General features: G+C 32.5%; 1 protein-coding gene across 1 annotated transcript in view; it reads right to left on the bottom strand.

Annotated features, from left to right (window-relative positions):
* Positions 1–18341, bottom strand: part of gpc6a (glypican 6a) — a 417616-nt gene that overhangs the window by 232414 nt on the left and 166861 nt on the right. The window lies entirely within an intron of this gene.

The raw sequence follows: 18341 nt of genomic DNA, 5'->3' as shown, positions 1-18341 counted from the left end.
ACGCACGAAAGGGGCTCTCTACCTTACCCTACGAAGTGAGGAGAAACTGAGTGAATAATAACAGGTTATATGATTATTTATCTAAACTCAGATTTTCTTTTTATGTATTTATTTATTTTACATTTTATATTAAATGTCTTGGTTTTTCCTCCCTCTGAAATTCCTATTAAATGTTTAACCAGACATCCTATAATAATAAAACAGCTATTAATGTAACAATACAATAAAACAAATATATTTAATGATGTTTTTTTCATTATTTTAACAATAGGCTTATGTATATTACTTTATATAGATTCTGCAAGAAACACAAAACTTAAAAAAATAAATGATTTACAATTGCACACACAAGGTTTTGTGCAGCTTCACTCATTGTAAAGGAAGATAATGTGCTTCGTACACCTGCAGGACCGCAAGCAAGGTCGCAGAGAGAATGCGGGCTAGAATTTGAGTGATGTGGCCATTTTCTATATGAACAAGTGGAATGGCTATGATACCGACGCACAAAAGGGGCTCTCTACCTTACGCTACGAAGTGAGGAGAAACTGAGTGAATAATAACAGGTTATATGATTATTTATTTAAACTCATATTTTCTTTTTATGTATTTATTCATTTTACATTTTATATTAAATGTCTTGGTTTTTCCTCCCTCTGAAAATCCTATTAAATATTTAACAAGCCATCCTATAATAATAAAACAGCTATTAATGTAATAATACAATATAACAAATATATTTAATGATGTTTTTTTCATTATTTTAACAATAGGTTTATGTATATTACTTTATATAGATTCTACAAGAAACACAAAACTTAAAAAATAAATGATTTACAATTGCACACACAAGGTTTTGTGCAGCTTCACTCATTGTAAAGGAAGACAATGTGCTTCGTACACCTGCAGGACCGCAAGCAAGGTCGCAGAGAAAATGCGGGCTAGAATTTGAGTGATGTGGCCATTTTCTATATGAACAAGTGGAATGGATTGGATACCGATGCACGAAAGGGGCTCTCTACCTTACGCTACGAAGTGAGGGGAAACTGAGTGAATAATAACAGGTTATATGATTATTTATTTAAACTCATATTTTCTTTTTATGTATTTATTCATTTTACATTTTATATTAAATGTCTTGGTTTTTCCTCCCTCCGAAAATCCTATTAAATGTTTAACAAGCCATCCTATAATAATAAAACAGCTATTAATGTAACAATACAATAAAACAAATATATTTAATGATGTTTTTTTCATTATTTTAACAATAGGCTTATGTATATTACTTTATATAGATTCTACAAGAAACACAAAACTTAAAAAAATAAATGATTTACAATTGCACACACAAGGTTTTGTGCAGCTTCACTCATTGTAAAGGAAGATAATGTGCTTCGTACACCTGCAGGACCGCAAGCGAGGTCGCAGAGAAAATGTGGGCTAGAATTTGAGTGATGTGGCCATTTTCTATATGAACAAGTGGAATGGATTGGATACCGACGCACGAAAGGGGCTCTCTACCTTATGCTACGAAGTGAGGAGAAACTAAGTGAATAATAACAGGTTATATGATTATTTATTTAAACTCATATTTTCTTTTTATGTATTTATTCATTTTACATTTTATATTAAATGTCTTGGTTTTTCCTCCCTCTGAAATTCCTATTAAATGTTTAACAAGCCATCCTATAATAATAAAACAGCTATTAATGTAATAATACAATAAAACAAATATATTTAATGATGTTTTTTTCATTATTTTAACAATAGGCTTATGTATATTACTTTATATAGATTCTATAAGAAACACAAAACTTAAAAAAATAAATGATTTACAATTGCACACACAAGGTTTTGTGCAGCTTCACTCATTGTAAAGGAAGATAATGTGCTTCGTACACGTGCAGGACCGCAAGCAAGGTCGCAGAGAAAATGTGGGCTGGAATTTGAGTGATGTGGCCATTTTCTATATGAACAAGTGGAATGGATTGGATACCGACGCACGAAAGGGGCTCTCTACCTTACGCTACGAAGTGAGGAGAAACTAAGTGAATAATAACAGGTTATATGATTATTTATTTAAACTCATATTTTCTTATTATGTATTTATTCATTTTACATTTTATATTAAATGTCTTGGTTTTTCCTCCCTCTGAAATTCCTATTAAATGTTTAACAAGCCATCCTATAATAATAAAACAGCTATTAATGTAATAATACAATAAAACAAATATATTTAATGATGTTTGTTTCATTATTTTAACAATAGGCTTATGTATATTACTTTATATAGATTCTACAAGAAACACAAAACTTAAAAAAATAAATGATTTACAATTGCACACACAAGGTTTTGTGCAGCTTCACTCATTGTAAAGGAAGATAATGTGCTTCGTACACTTGCAGGACCGCAAGAAAGGTCGCAGAGAGAATGCGGGCTAGAATTTGAGTGATGTGGCCTTTTTCTATATGAACAAGTGGAATGGATTGGATACCGACGCACGAAAGGGGCTCTCTACCTTACCCTACGAAGTGAGGAGAAACTGAGTGAATAATAACAGGTTATATGATTATTTATCTAAACTCAGATTTTCTTTTTATGTATTTATTTATTTTACATTTTATATTAAATGTCTTGGTTTTTCCTCCCTCTGAAATTCCTATTAAATGTTTAACCAGACATCCTATAATAATAAAACAGCTATTAATGTAACAATACAATAAAACAAATATATTTAATGATGTTTTTTTCATTATTTTAACAATAGGCTTATGTATATTACTTTATATAGATTCTACAAGAAACACAAAACTTAAAAAAATAAATGATTTACAATTGCACACACAAGGTTTTGTGCAGCTTCACTCATTGTAAAGGAAGATAATGTGCTTCGTACACTTGCAGGACCGCAAGAAAGGTCGCAGAGAGAATGCGGGCTAGAATTTGAGTGATGTGGCCTTTTTCTATATGAACAAGTGGAATGGATTGGATACCGACGCACGAAAGGGGCTCTCTACCTTACCCTACGAAGTGAGGAGAAACTGAGTGAATAATAACAGGTTATATGATTATTTATCTAAACTCAGATTTTCTTTTTATGTATTTATTTATTTTACATTTTATATTAAATGTCTTGGTTTTTCCTCCCTCTGAAATTCCTATTAAATGTTTAACCAGACATCCTATAATAATAAAACAGCTATTAATGTAACAATACAATAAAACAAATATATTTAATGATGTTTTTTTCATTATTTTAACAATAGGCTTATGTATATTACTTTATATAGATTCTGCAAGAAACACAAAACTTAAAAAAATAAATGATTTACAATTGCACACACAAGGTTTTGTGCAGCTTCACTCATTGTAAAGGAAGATAATGTGCTTCGTACACCTGCAGGACCGCAAGCAAGGTCGCAGAGAGAATGCGGGCTAGAATTTGAGTGATGTGGCCATTTTCTATATGAACAAGTGGAATGGCTATGATACCGACGCACAAAAGGGGCTCTCTACCTTACGCTACGAAGTGAGGAGAAACTGAGTGAATAATAACAGGTTATATGATTATTTATTTAAACTCATATTTTCTTTTTATGTATTTATTCATTTTACATTTTATATTAAATGTCTTGGTTTTTCCTCCCTCTGAAAATCCTATTAAATATTTAACAAGCCATCCTATAATAATAAAACAGCTATTAATGTAATAATACAATATAACAAATATATTTAATGATGTTTTTTTCATTATTTTAACAATAGGTTTATGTATATTACTTTATATAGATTCTACAAGAAACACAAAACTTAAAAAATAAATGATTTACAATTGCACACACAAGGTTTTGTGCAGCTTCACTCATTGTAAAGGAAGACAATGTGCTTCGTACACCTGCAGGACCGCAAGCAAGGTCGCAGAGAAAATGCGGGCTAGAATTTGAGTGATGTGGCCATTTTCTATATGAACAAGTGGAATGGATTGGATACCGATGCACGAAAGGGGCTCTCTACCTTACGCTACGAAGTGAGGGGAAACTGAGTGAATAATAACAGGTTATATGATTATTTATTTAAACTCATATTTTCTTTTTATGTATTTATTCATTTTACATTTTATATTAAATGTCTTGGTTTTTCCTCCCTCCGAAAATCCTATTAAATGTTTAACAAGCCATCCTATAATAATAAAACAGCTATTAATGTAACAATACAATAAAACAAATATATTTAATGATGTTTTTTTCATTATTTTAACAATAGGCTTATGTATATTACTTTATATAGATTCTACAAGAAACACAAAACTTAAAAAAATAAATGATTTACAATTGCACACACAAGGTTTCGTGCAGCTTCACTCATTGTAAAGGAAGATAATGTGCTTCGTACACCTGCAGGACCGCAAGCAAGGTCGCAGAGAGAATGCGGGCTAGAATTTGAGTGATGTGGCCATTTTCTATATGAACAAGTGGAATGGATTGGATACCGACGCACGAAAGGGGCTCTCTACCTTACGCTACGAAGTGAGGAGAAACTGAGTGAATAATAACAGGTTATATGATTATTTATCTAAACTCATATTTTCTTTTCATGTATTTATTCATTTTACATTTTATATTAAATGTCTTGGTTTTTCCTCCCTCGGAAAATCCTATTAAATGTTTAACAAGCCATCCTATAATAATAAAACAGCTATTAATGTAATAATACAATAATACAAATATATTTAATGATGTTTTTTTCATTATTTTAACAATAGGCTTATGTATATTACTTTATATAGATTCTACAAGAAACACAAAACTTAAAAAAATAAATGATTTACAATTGCACACACAAGGTTTTGTGCAGCTTCACTCTTTGTAAAGGAAGATCATGTGCTTCGTACACTTGCAGGACCGCAAGCGAGGTCGCAGAGAGAATGGGGGCTAGAATTTGAGTGATGTGGCCATTTTCTATATGAACAAGTGGAATGGATTGGATACCGACGCACGAAAGGGGCTCTCTACCTTACGCTACGAAGTGAGGGGAAACTGAGTGAATAATAACAGGTTATATGATTATTTATCTAAACTCATATTTTCTTTTCATGTATTTATTCATTTTACATTTTATATTAAATGTCTTGGTTTTTCCTCCCTCTGAAAATCCTATTAAATGTTTAACAAGCCATCCTATAATAACAAAACAGCTATTAATGTAATAATACAATAAAACAAATATATTTAATGATGTTTTTTTCATTATTTTAACAATAGGCTTATGTATATTACTTTATATAGATTCTACAAGAAACACAAAACTTTAAAAAATAAATGATTTACAATTGCACACACAAGGTTTTGTGCAGCTTCACTCATTGTAAAGGAAGATAATGTGCTTCGTACACCTGCAGGACCGCAAGCAAGGTCATTTTCTATATGAACAAGTGGAATGGATTGGATACCGACGCACGAAAGGGGCTCTCTACCTTACGCTACGAAGTGAGGGGAAACTGAGTGAATAATAACAGGTTATATGATTATTTATTTAAACTCATATTTTCTTTTTATGTATTTATTCATTTTACATTTTATATTAAATGTCTTGGTTATTCCTCCCTCTGAAAATCCTATTAAATGTTTAACAAGCCATCCTATAATAATAAAACAGCTATTAATGTAACAACACAATAAAACAAATATATTTAATGATGTTTTTTTCATTATTTTAACAATAGGCTTATGTATATTACTTTATATAGATTTTACAAGAAACGCAAAACTTAAAAAATAAAAGATGTACAATTGCACGCACAAGGTTTTGTGCAGCTTTACTCATTGTAAAGGAAGATAATGTGCTTCGTACACTTGCAGGACCGCAAGCAAGGTCGCAGAGAAAATGCGGGCTGGAATTTGAGTGATGTGGCCATTTTCTATATGAACAAGTGGAATGGATTGGATACCGACGCACGAAAGGGGCTCTCTACCTTACGCTACGAAGTGAGGGGAAACTGAGTGAATAATAACAGGTTATATGATTATTTATCTAAACTCATATTTTCTTTTTATGTATTTATTCATTTTACATTTTATATTAAATGTCTTGGTTTTTCCTCCCTCTGAAAATCCTATTAAATGTTTAACAAGCCATCCTATAATAATAAAACAGCTATTAATGTAACAATACAATAAAACAAATATATTTAATGATGTTTTTTTCATTATTTTAACAATAGGCTTATGTATATTACTTTATATAGATTCTACAAGAAACACAAAACTTAAAAAAATAAATGATTTACAATTGCACACACAAGGTTTTGTGCAGCTTCACTCATTGTAAAGGAAGATAATGTGCTTCGTACACCTGCAGGACCGCAAGAGAGGTCGCAGAGAGAATGCGGGCTAGAATTTGAGTGATGTGGCCATTTTTTATATGAACAAGTGGAATGGATTGGATACCGACGCACGAAAGGGGCTCTCTACCTTACGCTACGAAGTGAGGGGAAACTGAGTGAATAATAACAGGTTATATGATTATTTATTTAAACTCATATTTTCTTTTTATGTATTTATTCATTTTACATTTGATATTAAATGTCTTGGTTTTTCCTCCCTCTGAAATTCCTATTAAATGTTTAACAAGCCATCCTATAATAATAAAACAGCTATTAATGTAACAATACAATAAAACAAATATATTTAATGATGTTTTTTTCATTATTTTAACAATAGGCTTATGTATATTACTTTATATAGATTCTACAAGAAACACAAAACTTAAAAAAATAAATGATTTACAATTGCACACACAAGGTTTTGTGCAGCTTCACTCATTGTAAAGGAAGATAATGTGCTTCGTACAACTGCAGGACCGCAAGCAAGGTCGCAGAGAGAATGCTGGCTAGAATTTGAGTGATGTGGGCATTTTCTATATGAACAAGTGGAATGGATTGGATACCGACGCACGAAAGGGGCTCTCTACCTTACGCTACGAAGTGAGGGGAAACTGAGTGAATAATAACAGGTTATATGATTATTTATTTAAACTCATATTTTCTTTTTATGTATTTATTCATATTACATTTTATATTAAATGTCTTGGTTTTTCCTCCCTCTGAAAATCCTATTAAATGTTTAACAAGCCATCCTATAATAATAAAACAGCTATTAATGTAATAATACAATAAAACAAATATATTTAATGATGTTTTTTTCATTATTTTAACAATAGGCTTATGTATATTACTTTATATAGATTCTACAAGAAACACAAAACTTAAAAAAATAAATGATTTACAATTGCACACACAAGGTTTTGTGCAGCTTCACTCTTTGTAAAGGAAGATCATGTGCTTCGTACACTTGCAGGACCGCAAGCAAGGTCGCAGAGAGAATGGGGGCTAGAATTTGAGTGATGTGGCCATTTTCTATATGAACAAGTGGAATGGATTGGATACCGACGCACGAAAGGGGCTCTCTACCTTACGCTACGAAGTGAGGGGAAACTGAGTGAATAATAACAGGTTATATGATTATTTATTTAAACTCATATTTTCTTTTTATGTATTTATTCATTTTACATTTTATATTAAATGTCTTGGTTTTTCCTCCCTCTGAAAATCCTATTAAATGTTTAACAAGCCATCCTATAATAACAAAACAGCTATTAATGTAATAATACAATAAAACAAATATATTTAATGATGTTTTTTTCATTATTTTAACAATAGGCTTATGTACATTACTTTATATAGATTCTACAAGAAACACAAAACTTAAAAAATAAATGATTTACAATCGCACACACAAGGTTTTGTGCAGCTTCACTCATTGTAAAGGAAGATAATGTGCTTCGTACACCTGCAGGACCGCAAGCAAGGTCGCAGAGAAAATGCGGTGTGATGTGGGCATTTTCTATATGAACAAGTGGAATGGGCTTGAGCCCCCCTAAAATACTAAAATAGGCCTAACAACGCCAATGGTTTGTACAATAAATATTTTACACAGACGTTAAGACTTAAGTGACCTCAGGCAGTACCGACGCCTTGTTCAACAGGATGTGATGTTGATAACACCTCGCCTTTTGAAGGTCATTCAAACGCATCATTTATTAAAGAGATATGAAATTGTTCCTGAGGACAGCCTAGGTTATTTCATGTGGCGCCGTTCATCAATCTTCGATACATTCCTTTTACACGGTTACGAGCGCAAAACGGACGGGAGTCGCTCGAATCTGATGACGAGGCGTTTTTTTCAGTTAATTGCGTGCGATGCCACCGGTGGTGAACCGCAGTCTCCTCTCATACGGCATGTGTCGCATGCAGCAACGGAACTGACAACATCAATATGAAGCTCTCATAATTAAAAGCCCCCTTCTTTTTATTGGATCCGGAGGAAGGGGACGCCACTTCCGCACAGTCCATCAATCACCGCTTGGCAGCTCGTTTAAGCATCTTTAAAATGAAAGTTTCTCCAGACACTGGCTTTTCACAAAGATCAATTGTTTTTGCTTTTTTGACAGTCAAGAGAATATCGGGCTGAAAAATGAACATTACCGGTTGTTTATGTTGAGAAATGACGGAGTGAATTGAACAGAAGCCCGGCCTTCGTTCCCAAAGAAATGACGTGATGTTCTCTGATAGCAGCCGTGGAGGGGGGTGAGGGGGGGGAATATTTGCCTTGGATAATGGGCTTTTAGACATTAATGGTGCACAGCCAGCCAGCCAAAACACGGGCATTTTACAATTCAGCATCTGTTGTATTAGAAGCCGTTCGGTGTCGTCCAAACCTACCATCTGGCCCTGTAAATAAAGGATGAGTGGATATTGATGCCAGTTTGCAGATTTTTAAGTTTGTTGCGAGATCATTTTTGACCATTTTTTTTAAATTATGCTGCTACAAGTATACCTTAAGGCATTGGTTCTCAAATGGGGGTACGCCTACCCCTGGGGGTACTTGAAGGTATGCCAAGGGGTACGTGAGATTTTTTTTTTTTAATATTCTAAAAATAGCAACAACTAAAAAATCCTTTATAAATATATTTATTGAATAATACTTCAACAAAATATGAATGTAAGTTCATAAACCATACTTGCCAACCCTCCCGAATTTTCCGGGAGACTCCCGAAATTCAGCGCCTCTCCCGAAAAACTCCCGGGACAAATATTCTCCCGAAAATCTCCCGATTTTCAGCCGGAGCGGGAGGCCACGCCCCCTCCAGCTCCATGCGGACCTGAGTGAGGACAGCCTTTTTTCACGACGGGAGGACAACAGGGTGACAAGAAATAAATCATCCAGACTAGAGATAAATTGTATTATTATGTTTATCTTACCTAAAAATAAATATATTTATTAATTTAAAAAAGTAAAAATAAAATTACTATATTTTGCTAAAAACATCAACATTTATTGTATTTTTATTTGTATTTTTTCTGACTCCTTATTACATCCAGCCATAGAATTATACATTAAAATAAACATATTTGAAATAATTCATTTTAAATTATCATAATAATTCATTTAAAATGACCATATTTAATTATTAAAATAATTGCTTGTCTATCAACAACTTTAGCATTTTATTCATTATATTTTGAAGCTCTCAGAAGCCACGTTATGTTATATTCCTTAATATTTATTTATGCAAGTTTGAAGTATCTATTATATAAACACAGTTTTGTTTGCATTTTTTCAGGATATATATATATATATATATATATATATATATATATATATATATATATATATATATATATATATATATATATATATATATATGTGAAATTCTTGACTTGGTGAATTCTAGTTGTCAATATACTCCTCCCCTCTTAACCGCGCCCCCAACCACGCCCTGCCCCACCCCCGACCACGCCCCCACCCCCCACCTCCCGAAATCGGAGGTCTCAAGGTTGGCAAGTATGTCATAAACTGAACATCAAATCAAGTAGGCTATTCCATTCATAACAATGCAGTGTTGACAGCTAGATTTTTTGTGGATATGTTCCATAAATATTGATGTTAAATATTTATTTTTTTGTGAAGAAATGTTTAGAATGAAGTTCATGAATCCAGATGGATCTCTATTACAATCCCCAAAGAGGGCACTTTAAGTTGATGATTACTTCTATGTGTAGAAATCTTTATTTATAATTGAATCACTTGTTTATTTTTCAACAAGTTTTTAGTTATTTTTATATCTTTTTTTCCAAATAGTTCAAGAAAGACCACTACAAATGAGCAATATTTTGTACTGTTATACAATTTAATAAATGAGAAACTAATGACATAGTGCTGTATTTTACTTCTTTATCTATTTTTTTCAACCAAAAATGCTTTGCTCTGATTAGGGGGTACTTGAATTAAAAAAATGTTCACAGGGGGTACATCACTGAAAAAAGGTTGAGAACCACTGCCTTAAGGCATGCTGTCCCTAATGCAGGGGTGCCCATTTTTTTTCACTGAGGGCTGCACACAGAGAAATTAAAGCATGCGAGGGCCATTTTGATATTTTTAATTTTTAAACCATAACAAAATATATGGATTTTTTTATTTTCATTTCTTTTTTTTTTATCTTCTTTTTTTAACCTTTGGGCTCCCAGGGACCATAAAGGGTCTCAGTCATTAAAATATTCAAAATAAGTCAAGTTATCATTATTGTTTTGTTTAACGCTTACAGTAAATCTCTATATCAACTTCAGGTTGATAATAAGTAAAAAAAATAAAAAAATAAAAATAAAAATAATAATTAAAAAAACAAACAATCTGCCTTTTCTGTCAAAGACAACTTTTTTTTTTAAAGTTTTTTATAGTAAAACTGAAATATGCAGTTATTATTTTTATTTTTTTAACGCTTACAGTAAATCTCTATATCAACTTCAGGTTGATATTAAGTAAAAATAAATAAATAAATAAATTAAAAAAATAAAAAAAATAAAAAAGGTCTGTCTCTCTGCCTTTTCTGTCAGACAACTTTATTTTATTATTATTTATTTATTTTTTTAATAGTAAAACTGAAATATGCAGTACTTAATTATTTTTGAGTAATCACAGAAAAAATGATAAATAAAATCCTGCATGGCAGCTTTGTGTCAACATTGCAACTTTTTTCTAGTTAGATTTCACCTCATTCCACTTTTTTTTTATGTATTTAAAAAATGTTTGCAATAGCATTTCCAGAATGTGTGGCGGGTCGGTAAACAATTAGCTGCGGGCCCATAAAGACCATAAAGGGTCTCAGTCATTAAAATATTCAAAATAAGTCAAGTTATCATTATTGTTTTGTTTAACGCTTACAGTAAATCTCTTTTTCAACTTCAGGTTGATAATAATAAAAAAAAATAAAAAAATAAAAATAAAAATAATAATTAAAAAAAAACAATCTGCCTTTTCTGTCAAAGACAACTTTTTTAAATTTGGTTTTATAGTAAAACTGAAATATGCAGTTATTATTATTATTTTTTTAACACTTACAGTAAATCTCTATATCAACTTCAGGTTGATATTAAGAAAAAAATAAAAAAATAAAAAAATAAATAAATAAATAAAAAGGTCTCTCTCTCTGCCTTTTCTGTCGGACAACTTTATTTTATTATTATTGTTATTATTTTTTAATAGTAAAACTGAAATATGCAGTACTTAATTATTTTTGAGTAATCACAGAAAAAAAGATAAATAAAATCCTGCATGGCAGCTTTGTGTCAACATTGCAACTTTTTTCTAGTTAGATTTCACCTCATTCCACTTTTTTTAATGTATTTAAAACATTTTTGCAATAGCATTTCTAAAAAAAAAAAAAAAAAAGGGTCTGTCTTTCTGCCTTTTCTGTCAAAGACAACTTTTTTTAATTTATTTATTATTATTTTTTTATAATAAAACTGAAATATGCAGTACTTAGTAATTAGAGCCCTATAAGATCAATTATTATTTTTTGAGTAATCACAGAAAAAAAGATAAATAAAATCCTGCATGGCAGCTTTGTGTCAACATTGCAACTTTTTCTAGTTAGATTTCACCTCATTCCACTTTTTTTTTTTTTTTTTTGCAATAGCATTTCCAGAATGTGTGGGCCAGTAAACAAATAGCCGTGGGCCGCATAAAGACCATAAAGGGTCTCAGTCATTAAAATGTTAAAAATAAGTCAAGTTATTATTATTTTTTATTTAATGCTTACAGTAAATCTCTATATCAACTTCAGGTAGATATTAAGTTAAAAAAAATAATAATAAAAAAAATAATAAAATAAAATAAAAATAAAGGTCTGTCTTTCTGCCTTTTCTGTCAGACAACTTTGTTTTTATTTTATTTTCTTTTTTTTTTTAATAGTAAAACTGAAATATGCAGTTATTATTATTTTTTATTTACGTTTACAGTAAATCTATATATCAACTTCAGGTTGATATTAAGTAAAAAAAAATAAAATAATAAAAATAAAAATAAAAAAAATAAAAAAAGGTCTGTCTCTCTGCCTTTTCTGTCAGACAACTTTATTTTATTGTTTTTATTTTTTTTAATAGTAAAACTGAAATATGCAGTACTTAGTAATTAGAGCCCTATAAGATCAATAATTATTTTTGAGTAATCACAGAAAAAATATAAATACAATCCTGCATGGCAGCTTTGTGTCAACATTGCAACTTGTTCTAGTTAGATTTCACCTCATTCCACTTTTGTTAATGTTTTATTTTTATTTTTGCAATAACATTTCCAGAATGTGTGGCGGGCCGGTAAACAATTAGCTGTGGGCCGCATAAAGACCATAAAGGGTCAGTCATTAAAATGTTAAAAATAAGTCAAATTATTATTTTTTATTTATTTAACGCTTACAGTAAATCTCTATATCAACTTCAGGTTGATATAAAGTAAAAAAAAAAAAAAAAGACAACTTAAAAAAAAAAAATGTATATAGTAAAACTGAAATATGCAGTATTTAGTAATTAGAGCCCTAAAAGATCAACAATGCAGGACACCATTGATTTTAATTCATTATTATTTTTGAGTAATCACAGAAAAAAGATAAATAAAATCCCACTAAATATTGTTGGGATCCAAAAGGTCCCCCACCCATAAAGTGATACATTTTTATTATTTATTTTATTTTTTTAACTTTCAACACTTCAGATATATCCGTCCATTTTACATTTGAACTATTATTTTGTTTCTTTTATGCTCTTTTGTCAAATAAAACATTGATGTGTTTATATGGCAACCACACAATATCTGCAATATTTTCCACATAAAACATTTTAAAGTGAATGCGGGGGAAGAGTGTGATCAGCGTGCTGCAGGAGCAAAGGTCACCGCCTCTGTCAATGGTGTTGAGGGCGGAGCACCATCGACTAGGTGCGGGGCATGTGCGGGACGGCGAGACACAGCTGGCAGGTGATTAGATTTCATAGGTGGTACGTGTTAATCTAAACATCTGTTGTCTTTAACAGTAAGCGGGTTGGAGAGTTGGAGAGGAAGACGACAGACTGAAAAGTCAAGACAGCAAAAATATATTGATGGTTAATAAACCTTCTTCAACTCTGAACGGCAGACTCTGGTGAAAGTGTGTGATCAGCGGCACTCGCTAGGACGCAACTTCCACAGTGAAATATTTGAAGTAATTGGAGCCTTGAATAGGTCAATAATTTATTAGAACATTGTTTTTTTGTTTTTTTTGAGCAATGGCAAAAAAAAGAAAAATAAAGATAGACAAAAGAAAAAATATTGTCAACATTGTAACTTTTTCTAGTTAAATTTCACCTCATTCCACTTTTTTAAATGTTTTTTTAATTTTTTTTTGCAATAGCATTTCCAGAATGGATGACTGTATTTAAGCGTTACGGCTTCCAGGGCTGCAGATTTTACATCCTCCACCGAGAAACACGACAGAATCCACAGAGCCCGACATCTAGGGACCAGATAAAAAACGACTGCTATGCTTCTTTGATAGCCCGGAAGCTTTTGTACTACAAAACAAATTCTCATTGCTGCGTCGTCAAAGCAAAATTTTGTCATTCATCTGTGTCGTCATTAGAGATGACTAATTGAACGGTGCCAAAATAAAAGAGAACATGTCCAAATGTGTCCCCAAAATGGGTCAAAACAAAGAAAGGAGCTCACAGAATGTTGTATACTGAAATTCGGAGACACAAAAAAGTTTGTTGACAGGCTTTTTTTCTAAATGTTTGTGATGCCTTGTTAGTTTTATACCACATATACAAAATATAACAACAATATTTCTTTTATCATCGTAAGAATATAGCCGGAACAGGTTTTATCCGGCCCGCTGGATGAGTTTGCTAAGTATAAAAATGAACCTGAAATATTTGAATGAAAGAAACAGCTGTTCTAAATGTGTCCACTAGATGTCGCAATAGCAATTATTTGTATCTTTGTAGACGATGCTACATATGTACAAAATAAACCACATGATATTAGTACATCAGTAGAGGAAAATGATCAAACTACATAAATAACATAGTGTAATTGAATTTTCATATAATATTTGGTAACACTTTAGTATGGGTAACATATTCACCATTAATTAGTTGCTTATTAACATGCAAATTAGTAACATTTTGGCTCTTAATTGGTCATTATTAAGTACTTATTAATGCCTTGTTCTGCATGGCCTTATTATACAACCAGTAAGTCATTAACTAAGAGTCTTCCCTCAATAACCTCGGAATTATTGCTTATTAGTAACCCTAACCCTTACCCTAACCCTTATATGTTCCCCTACTGTCTAAATAACTCTAAATTAAGTCTTTGTTATTTATAACATTGTGGAAGTTGCTTCCTCGCAGCCCCACTGTCAGACACGGCACACGATCATATGTTTTTCACAAAAGCTTTCTCTCGTAGAACGTGACTTTTCAGTCGCGTCCGTATCCTCTCTCTCTCTCTCTGCTCCCGGCCGCTTACTGTTAAAGAGAACAGATGATTAGATTAACACGTACCACCTGTGAAATCTAATCACCTGCCAGCTGTGTCTCGCCGTCAGCACTGCCACGCCCCCGTCTGATGGTGCTCTGTCCTCAGCACCATGGACAGAGGCGGTGACCTTTGCTCCTGCAGGCAGCGCTGGCTACACCTACCTCCACAAACATGTTCCCCATACTAATATATATATATGTATATACATACAGTGCTCAATATCGGGATAGAGCGGAATACCGAATTTTTCGGACTATAAGTCACAGTTTTTTTCATAGTTTGGCCGGGCTCCAGTGCGATTTATATATGTTTTTTTCCGTTTTTATTATGTATTTTTGGCAGGTGCGACTTATACTCCGGTGCGACATATACTCCGAAAAATACGGTATATGTTAGGTGAGGAAAAAAACACAAGAGGCTTTATCATCCCTACAAGCCTGATTTGCAGGTTTCTCTGATTTTATGTCGAAACAAGCTTGTAGGGATGATATAGCTTCTTGTGTTTTTTCCTGACCAAACGTATATTCCGCTCTACCCCGCCTGTTTTGCAGGTTTCCCTGATTTTATGTCGTAACAGGTTTGTAGGGATGATATAGCCTCTTGTGTTTTTTCCTGACCAAACGTATATGTATGTATATATATATATGTATGTATATATATATATATATATATATATATATATATATATATATATATATATATATATATATATATATATATATATATATATATATATATATATATATATATATGTATGTGTGGGGAAAAATCACAAGACTATTTCATCTCTTAATAGTCTTGTGATTTTTTCCCACACATACATATATTGCGCTCTACTACGGTATCGAGCACTATTTTTTGGATAACCTTATTAAGACATATATATATATATATATATATATATATATATATATATATATATATATATATATATATATATATATATATATATATATATATATATATATACATATATATATATATATATATATATATATATATATATATATATTTATATATGTATATATATATATATATATACATATATATATATATATATATACACATACATATATATATATATATATATATATATATATATATATATATATATATATACATATATATATATTTATATATGTATATATATATATATATATATATATATATATATATATATATATATATATATATATATATATATATACATATATATATATATATATATATATATGTATTTAAACAGGACAGTGACCAAGACACCAATTGTGTACACTCAGTGTAGTTATATACAATATAGAATAAAACTAGTTTTTTTTTTTTTCATATCACCATTTGTGTCATGTATTATTCAATATTTGAAATAATTTGAGCTAAAATCTTAACACACAGAAAGGTTAATGTGAAAGGTACTTATTGATACATTCATGGAGTGCAGGTCTTGTTGTGAATGTAGTTTTTGAGACCCTAAATAATAGTGGTTTCAATCAGTGGTGTGCCGTCAGCCTTCTCTGCTGGCCTAACATAACCAGAAATCATGATCATAATTAAAGATAAAAGTCATTTTTAATGTACTTATTTATATCTAAAAGTATTCATATTCTCTTTATGTCATAATATGCTCCTTCCAGTGCTGTTGTTTTTAGGTTAGAGTTTTTATCCAATCAGAATTCAGCTAGCTTATGTTGCCATGCTGTACCAAATCTGCCCGGAGCCTTCAGGTTCAACAATGCGGGCGTCTGTGCACTGTTAGTGAACGGGCACATACAGTTGATAGACAATTGCCATAGCCAATCAGATCACGAGTCGTTGTCTGTAAGGCTTTCTAGCTGGCCCTGACATTGGAGGAGTAGAGGAGTAATCAGGCCCATACTATTTCTCCTGGAAACTGCAGTTCCAGTCTGAGGCTCGCTGAAACAAATAAAGCTTTTTGTTCGACGATTCCTCGTTGACATCTCCTTGGCTCATCACCCATCACACGACCATCAAATATACAACAGTAGCCTAGAGTAGCAACAGACACACACACCCCCGGACACCCATGCTTGTTAAGCAAAGATGTGAGTGGAGGAAGAAGTTAGCAGCTATGCATCCATCCATCCATCTTCTTCCGCTTATCCGAAGTCGGGTCGCGGGGGCAGCAGCCTAAGCAGGGAAGCCCAGACTTCCCTCTCCCCAGCCAGATTCTCTGAACCTTTTGATGATATTACGGACCGTAGATGGTGGAATCCGTAAATTCCTTGCGATAGCTCGTTGAGAAATGTTGTTCTTAAACTGTCCGACAATTTGCTCGTGAATTTGTGAATGACTGAGCTGCTTTTATACCCAATCATGGCACCCACCTGTTCCCAATTAGCCTGTTCACCTGTGGGATGTCCCAAATAAGTGTTTGATGAGCATTCCTCAACTTTCTCAGTCTTTTTTGCCACTTGTGCCAGCATTTTTGAAACATGTTGCAGGTATCAAATTCCAAATGAGCTAATATTTGCCAAAAAAATAACACGGTTTACCAGTTTGAACGTTAAGTATCTTGTCTTTGCAGTCCATTCAATTGAATATAGGTTGAAAAAGGGGGTTGCAAATCATTGTATTCTGTTTTTATTTACCATTTCACTGGTTTTGGGTTTTGTACACAGTATTGCAGCTATTTCTTCCAGTCAGTGGACTGACCATCAAAAAGAGGAATCAAAATGTTTCATTCGGACATTTCAGGGACAATCAGAATGTTCCCATAGATGCCCAACTCATTCCTAACAGTGTACAACTGTCAAACTAATTCAGCCCGCCGCAGACTTGAGAGTTCCAACACAGCTTAAAACAAAGTTGGGCTTTCTGCCATGTTGTGTGCCAAATAAACACACAAAGAAAGACTCGAGCACGGGCTCACTCGGAGACGAGTATTATGCCGTGATTTGTGCTGCTTATCCACGACTGTCGGGACTCACACAATCATCAGCGCCGACAGCCAATCATCCATCTGTGCTACGGCCAGTCGAGAGCTGCCAAACACGTTTTCTTTCCCCCGCCTTGCACCGCACGACAAACGGCGTCCAACGAGCCCTGAAATTGGGCCCGGTTCAAAACGGAGTTGGCCAACTCCAAATCAGGCAGAAACAGGCTTAATTTTCCTGGGTATGCTTTTTTTTTTAATCAGAGGGTTTCTGCCAATGTTGTCACTGTCCACAGTAGGTTCATTGTGGAATATGGTGAGTTCTTTCTGGCGACCTTAACTTAAAGTCACAAGCCTCTAGGGCAGGGGTCGGGGAACCTTTTTTGGCTGAGAGAGCCATGAAAGCCAAATATTTTCAAATGTATTTCCGTGAGAGCCATATAATATTCTTTAAAGGGGAACATTATCACAGTTTCAGAATGGTTAAAACCATTAAAAAACAGTTCCCAGTGGCTGATTATATTATTATTATTATTATATCTTATTT

This window comes from Nerophis lumbriciformis, linkage group LG15, assembly GCF_033978685.3.
Source record: "Nerophis lumbriciformis linkage group LG15, RoL_Nlum_v2.1, whole genome shotgun sequence".
Lineage (NCBI taxonomy): Eukaryota > Metazoa > Chordata > Actinopteri > Syngnathiformes > Syngnathidae > Nerophis > Nerophis lumbriciformis.
This window is presented reverse-complemented; position numbering and strand designations above follow the sequence as displayed.